The sequence below is a fragment of the Lucilia cuprina genome, chromosome 6, assembly GCF_022045245.1.
Source record: "Lucilia cuprina isolate Lc7/37 chromosome 6, ASM2204524v1, whole genome shotgun sequence".
Lineage (NCBI taxonomy): Eukaryota > Metazoa > Arthropoda > Insecta > Diptera > Calliphoridae > Lucilia > Lucilia cuprina.
Window position 1 is genome coordinate 50409561 of NC_060954.1, and position 7435 is coordinate 50416995.

The window sequence follows — 7435 nt, forward strand, 5'->3', positions numbered from 1 at the left end:
ATAGACTAGACTATAGACTAGACTACAGACTAGACTATAGACTAGACTATAGACTAGACTATAGACTAGACTATAGATTAGACTATAGACTAGACTATAGACTAGACTTTAGACTAGACTATAGACTAGACTTTAGACTAGACTTTAGACTAGACTTTAGACTAGACCTTAGACTAGACTTTAGACTAGACTAGTCTAGTCTAAGACTTTAGACTAGACTTTATACTAGACTTTAGACTAGACTTTAGACTAGAATTTAGACTAGACTGTAGTGTATACTAAAAAAAAAGACTATAAAAAATTTTGCAAAACTTTAATAAATATTAATTACACTTCTTGGGCGTATGATTAATGATGAATTTATTTAAATATGAAAAATTAATCATACGTACAGAAAAATTTAAGTACAAGTATAATTAATTAAATTCATATTTATAAGGACATAAATATACTTTTGTGATGCTTTTTTTTAATAAATTGGACTTTTATTACCACGCGCATCTGTGGTTCATTTACCAATATAGCTTATTTAACAAAAAAACAACAATTCAAATGAAAAATGAAAAAAATTATCATTATATGATGAATCCACAACATGCTCTTATATTAAATAATGCATATTTTCAAGATATTGTTGTATGCATCAATGTAGTTGCAAGCAAAACTACAACAAAAACACTTTCATTTTATAGAGGAAAGCAGCAAACCACGATTAAAAACATTAAACAACAAGTAACAGCAACAAAAGAGTTGTTGAAGTTTAAATGGAAAATAAAACAGGAAATAATAAAAAAAAACAGGAAACCTAAGGATTAAAATACATGTTCTTTGTTGTTGCTGTTACGTTTCGGTTTTACCTGGAAGTCGGTAACAGCAGGTGTTTTTTTTTTTTTTTTTTTTTTTGCTGTTGTTATTACTATTCCATACTTGATTTAATGCTTCTTAAGGTGTGAGTTTGAAGTATAAGTTTTAAAATGCCACGTTTACTAGTTTTATGTTTCTTAGATGAAAATCGATTTTTGTTAGAAAAGTGGAAGGATTTTATTGATTTCTTCTGCGATTTCAAATAGTTATTTTGCAAAACAAAACGGAACATACGATTAAGAACTGATTAATAATATTATTCATATGGATAAGAACTGATAAATTATATTATTTGTATGGACATTTTTTACTTTAATTTGTATCGTCCTTTACTAGAGCTTTTAACTCGATCTTTCTACCTCTCAAAGTTTTTTGATAATCTGTTTTGTTCTTTTTTTATATTTATTATAACTAAAGTTACTCTCCTCGACTGTTACTTAAGTTCTTACACAATTTTGTTGTTGTATGAATAAAACCATCACAACTTTTTATGCGAAATAAAACTGTAAACTTAAACAAATTCAACATATTCGCGCAGGTCATTTTAACTACTTTCTGTAGCATTGTTTAAAACAAAAACAAGTAGAATAAGAAAAAAAATAATTAATCTTGTGAGAATTAAAAAAAAAACAGACACACACACACCAGAAACAACAACTTTAGCGGACGCACTGCAGGTGTGCCTTAATTAAAATTTACCTTAAATAGAAAAATAACATTACAATATGAAAAAACAAGAAAAAAACTGGATTCAACTGTATTTAAGTTTAGTAAGCAAATTATATAATACACTAAAATGTTGTACACATTTGCACGAGTGTACATGTATAATTAATGTTTTATTAATCCAACAATAAAATTATGTACAAATAAATACTTAAACTTATCAAAATGATTTATGAAGAAGAAAAAAAAAACAGTATTTAGAGAAACTGTTGGAAATTTATCTAAACAGCAGGTTTTCGAATTTGTTTGAATATTAAATATTTTTGTGAGAAAAATTTCCAGAAATTTTCTTTTAAGGAGTGAGATCGAAAAATTCTTAACACACGTTTTTCATTACATTTTTCAACCAAAGTATTATTTGATTTTTTTTTTTTTTTTGATCAAGTTACCTTTGAAAAACATGTCAGTTATTATGTGTAATGTCAATTATATTAATTTTTTTGTTAATCTGATTAAAATGAGTGACCAGAAAAAAGTGCGTACTGAAATTATTAAATATTTTCAACTAAACCCAACTTGGTCTTACAAAAAGTTGGCCAAGCATACAAAGGTCTGCCGTCAAACTGTTTCCAATGTTATTAAACAGTACCGGAAGAACTTGTCAGTTGATAGAAAACCTGGTTCAGGTAGAAGGAATGGTCCACATGGTGTTTCTAAAGCCAAAAAAAATAGAACGCATTTTCAAAAGAGCTCCCAACACATCCGGTAGGAAAGCAGCTCGGTTAGCTCAGTGCTCGGACTATTTGGTACGAAAAGTTAAAGCTAATGCAGGTTTAAAAACATAAAAGGCTCAAAAAGTTCCTGACAGGAACGCTGCTAAAAATTTAGAGGCCAAAAACAGAGCACGGAAATTGAAGTCAAGTTTTATAAAAAAATATTCTTGCTGCATAATGGATGACGAAACGTATGTTCTGGCAGATTTTTCGCAACTTCCAGGTCAAAAGTTTTATGTTGCTGATGCTCGAGGGAATGTTGAAGAAAAGTTTAGGACCCAAAAGCAGACAAAATTTCCCAGAAAGTTCTTGTTATGGCAAGCAATATGCTGTTGCGGCAAAAGAAGCCAATCTATAGAGGCAAATCCTCCAAACTGCCCGGAGCTAAGGCCAGTGGAGAGATATTGGGCTCTTGTTAAAATAGAATTGAAGAGTACAAAAAAGGTGTCCAAAAGTGTGGTAGATTTTAAACGGAGATGGACTACATGTTCGAGCAAAGTGACAGAAAGCACTATAAAAACGTTAATGGAAGGGTTTCCGAAAAGGGTTCAAAATTTCATCACTAGTGATTAAAACTATAAAAATATTTTTTTTTTTTTTGTAAATTGTAATAATAATTTGAATCAAATAAAAAAAATAAAGCTGTAAGTTTAGTGGTTTCTTTTTTATAAACATATATGTATGTTAAGAATTTTTCGATCTCACTCCTTATAAGAATTTATGCAAATTTTCTTAAAGTTAACTTTTTACAAGAAATTTTCTCAAAAATTTTCTTATTTTTAGCATAATAATGGTTAGTGCTATGATGTGTGCTCTAGCTAGAATAGTTTGCCAGATATATAAATTTATGTTTTTAATTTTGTCAAAAGTCTACCAATTTATTATCCAAATATACACATGGATGTCAGAGTTCTCTGTGTAAAATTTGATAATTCTAATCTCTGTGTAAAATTTGATAATTCTAATCTCTAGTGAGAAACTCAAATATAGAAATTTTTGTACTTTTTACATATGAGATATGCCATTCCCCCCTTAATGATGGTCCGCCCCATTTCTAGCAAATATTCAAACGGATGTTAAAAATCTTTGCACAAAATTTTAAGATTCTAGACGACTTTAAATACTTATTATGTATATGGACGTGGCACCTCGGATACTTGAATCCAAAACAAAAGATAGCCTATAGTTTCTTCCAGACATACCTGGAAGCCACTGTGAAAATTTCAAGAAAATCGTTTTAGTCGTTTAGCTGATTAAAAAATATAAACAAACATACATAGAAACTCACATTTATTATTTTATACATAGATTTTCCCTAATATATTCTTTTTCTTTTTCAAAAAATTTTTCTTCAAATTTTCTTTCGTTCTCAAATTTTCTTTTTATACGAAAATTTACATCAAATTTTCTTTTTATGGGAAATTTTCTTTTAAATATCGAGATTTTTTTAATTTCTTATGCAATAATTATCCAGTTTACATTCCCATCCATTTATCAAGCCCGTAGACGTTGGAAGTATAGGAATGTCCCTTTTCATGGTTACTGAACTCGCTGTGTAAGCGCTCTATTAGTAAAAAGAATAACATTTATCACCACTTAAGTGATGTTTCTTTACCTTCTGTAGAAATGATGTTTATTGACTTCCAGAGAAGCGAAAAGAATACAATTACAAGAAAGTAATTTATTTATGTTCATATTCTTTGAGTCAAATTAGTTGTATTCATACTAATAACTTCTAAAAAAAAGAACATAAAAATTACTTCCTGAGAAGTAGTGAATTTGGAATTACATACAAATGACATCCCTCCTCTGAAAAGCCTGCATTAAAATCGTCTTCCGGTATTTCTCAGTACATCTATGTAGCAAATTCTACTTCTTTTTCACTTCTTTGGAAGTTTGTTTTTGCTGGGTAGCTATAACATTTACTTTACTGTGCTGGCCTATTGGAAATAGAACCATTGGATTACAGGCTTCTTATGCTATCAGTAGCTACTTTGACGTAAATAAGTTGACTCTTCCTTTTAATGAATTTCACTTTACTTCCACATTAATAGCGGCTTTTTTTTTACACATCCTTTCCTTCGAGGTTGGTTTGGTTAACGTTCCCTACTCCAATATAGTTTGCTTGATTTTATGTCTCTCACTTGTAGTTTTCTAACTGGAGATTCTAATAAGAAAGGTATGACTTGACTTTTTCGGAATATTTTAATATTTATAAGGGACTATTTAAACCCTATACCGCGACAGTGGGAAGAATATTATGCGTTTGTGGTATTAAATATTTGTCCTGCACTCACTTTAAAGTATAGAAATCGGCTTAGAATCAGTTTATAAGCCGATTTGTTCATTCGTCTATATGTCTGTCTGTCTATCTGTTTTTTCTGTCTGTCTGTCTGTCTGTCTGTGTGTCTTTATGTCTGTCTTTCTGTCTGTCTATCTGTCTGTGTATCTGCCTATTTGTCTGTCTGTTTGTGTGTTCATGTAAAAATTGTGCTCAAGCTACAGGTTGCCAATTTGAAGATAATATTTAACACATACTCTCTTTTTACACAAGGGTGAATTCTTTACCAGCGTATCATATAGTCACCCATGGCCGATTATACATTCATACTTGTATTCGTTTTAGGTTAGAGTTCTAAGAATAATGTATTTTTGCCAAATTATCCTGTGATTGACCCAATTCTAACTTCTGCATTACCTATATAATATTGCTCCTATGTGATTTTAGTGATCGATAGTTTACATATATCTTTATAACCAATTCCTCTACCTAATACCTGTAGGAACCCTTACCCATATTAAGAGGCTGGTATTTCTTTAAAACCCCCAAATACGTAATCTTTTAACATTGCAATTATGTACATACGAAGCTTGACCGCTAAGGATTGTAAAGCAAATGTGTGTTAAATTTCCTTTTTTTACATAAAATACTTGCAAAAATGTTTAGAAAATTTTCATTAAATTAAACTTTTATAGAAAAAAGGGAAAATTTTTCCAAAATTTTAATTTTTTTCTTTAAAAATATTATATCTACAGACTGTTTTCCTTAAGTTTTAAATAATAAAATATTAATTTAAACATCCTAATAAAATAGTTAACTGTAGATAACTATTAGAAAAAAACAACAAATTCATTAGAAATTAAAATTACAAAAACAAGTAATATTATATTCCCATGACTATGCAGATAATACATAAGACTCCCAGGCGTATGAATAATAAATAAATTACCTTTATAAAGTATACGCCTTGATGACTGCAATATGCAAAACATATTTGCTATTTTAGTTAAAACATTTTCCTTAATAAGTAAAAAATTCAAAAATGTATTTATTTAATCTCAATTTAAGAAAGGAAATCTTTATGCACAGACAATCAAATAGATGTTAAAAATTTATGATTTTTGTAAAATGAACCTTGTAAATTTTTCTCTGTTTTCCAAAAAAAAGAACTCAAATAAAACATAAATATACCATTAAGTTGAAACAATAATGATGGTTTAAAAATATATATATTTTTTGGTGTTTTCATGTCATTTTTCATGGTGTCTTGTTTTATTTCATTTTTTTGCCTTTTCTCAACTAAATGAAAAATATATACGTATAAAACTCCCAAAGGATTCATATTTTACGCAACGGAAGTATGAAAAAAAAGTAAACTTTTAATTAAGATTTTTTTTTCTGGAAGACTAAAAGCAAAATTTACAACAAACACAAGAAAAAGAGAACACAATAACAGTAACTTGTGCCACAAAAATTTGTACTAAAAATATTAAGATACAAGACATGAAAAATAATCCAGTTGGAAAAGTGAAGAACGAGATTCTTAAAATTAAATAACAAAAGATGACAACAATAATATAAGGACAAGTTGTGGCATTTATAAGGGAAGTAAAAAGGGAAATTGTATTTTTATTTATTTTTTGAAAAAGTTCGCAAAATTTTGTTTTAATAAAACATTTTCGGATGAAATTAGCTTTTCATATAAAGAAAGAAAAAATTTCTTTTTATTGAAAATTTTCCAATAAAATTTTCTTTCTATAGAAAACTTTTAGATAAAATTTTCTTTTTTTTAGAAAATTTTTGGATAAATTTTTTTTTTTTAGAAAATTTTAGGATAAAATTTTTTTTGTAGAAAATTTTTGGATAAAATTTTTTTTGTACAAAATTTTTGGATAAAATATTATTTAAAAGAAAATTTTTGAATAAAATTTTCTTTTTGTAGAAAAATTTTGGATAACATTTTCCTATTCAGATAAAAATGTCTTTCTTATATATATAAAAAGTTACCACCCTGTTTATCACAGTTACTGTGTCATATACAAAAGCCATACACACAACAACAACAAAAATGTAACAGTGTAAAATTATTTAAGCGACACATATTTCTTAAGAAATTATTGCCACAAAAAGAAACTGAAGTAAAAAATTTGTAATTAAAAAACCCGAAATTTTTTTTTTTTTTTGTGAAAAAAGCAGTTGAACAAAAACAAATAGATGTATATACAGTGAATATAACCGGAAATGTTTAAGAATGTTATAAAAATTAATATTAATATAAGAAGATATACATAAGTATATATACCGTTGTTAAGAAGGTGTTATTTCAAATAATTTTCCAGGATTAAGATATTAAAATTGAACCGTAATAAATGTACTTAAGGAGTAAACATTGTTCATGACAACCTCTACTTACTGCAGGGTTAAAGTATATTTTAACACAGTAAATGTATAAAAATTAATTGAAATTGTAAATATAACATTAGCTTTTGGTAAATATCTACGACCACCAGGAAATATGTAAGAATATGGTTTAATATAAAAATGGAATACATACAAACGTACACATTGAATTAAGCAAACATCTGAAACATTAAAAGAGTTTTATGTTTCCTGCAAAACATACAGACGCTTTTAGCAATAAACACAACATATACATATGTAGATACATACATATACAAATACATACATAAGATTTAATAGCAGATTTGCACGAAGTCAAATTAGTCTGTAATATTTTCTTAAACAATCTATCTATCTATCTATCTATCTATCTATCTATCTATCTATCTATCTATCTATATATCTATCTATCTATCTATCTATCTATCTATCTATCTATCTATCTATCTAT

General features: G+C 27.7%; 1 protein-coding gene across 1 annotated transcript in view; it reads left to right on the forward strand.

Annotated features, from left to right (window-relative positions):
- Positions 1-7435, forward strand: part of LOC111681408 (cyclic nucleotide-gated cation channel alpha-3) — a 214725-nt gene that overhangs the window by 9536 nt on the left and 197754 nt on the right. The gene's annotated exons all lie outside the window — the stretch shown is intronic.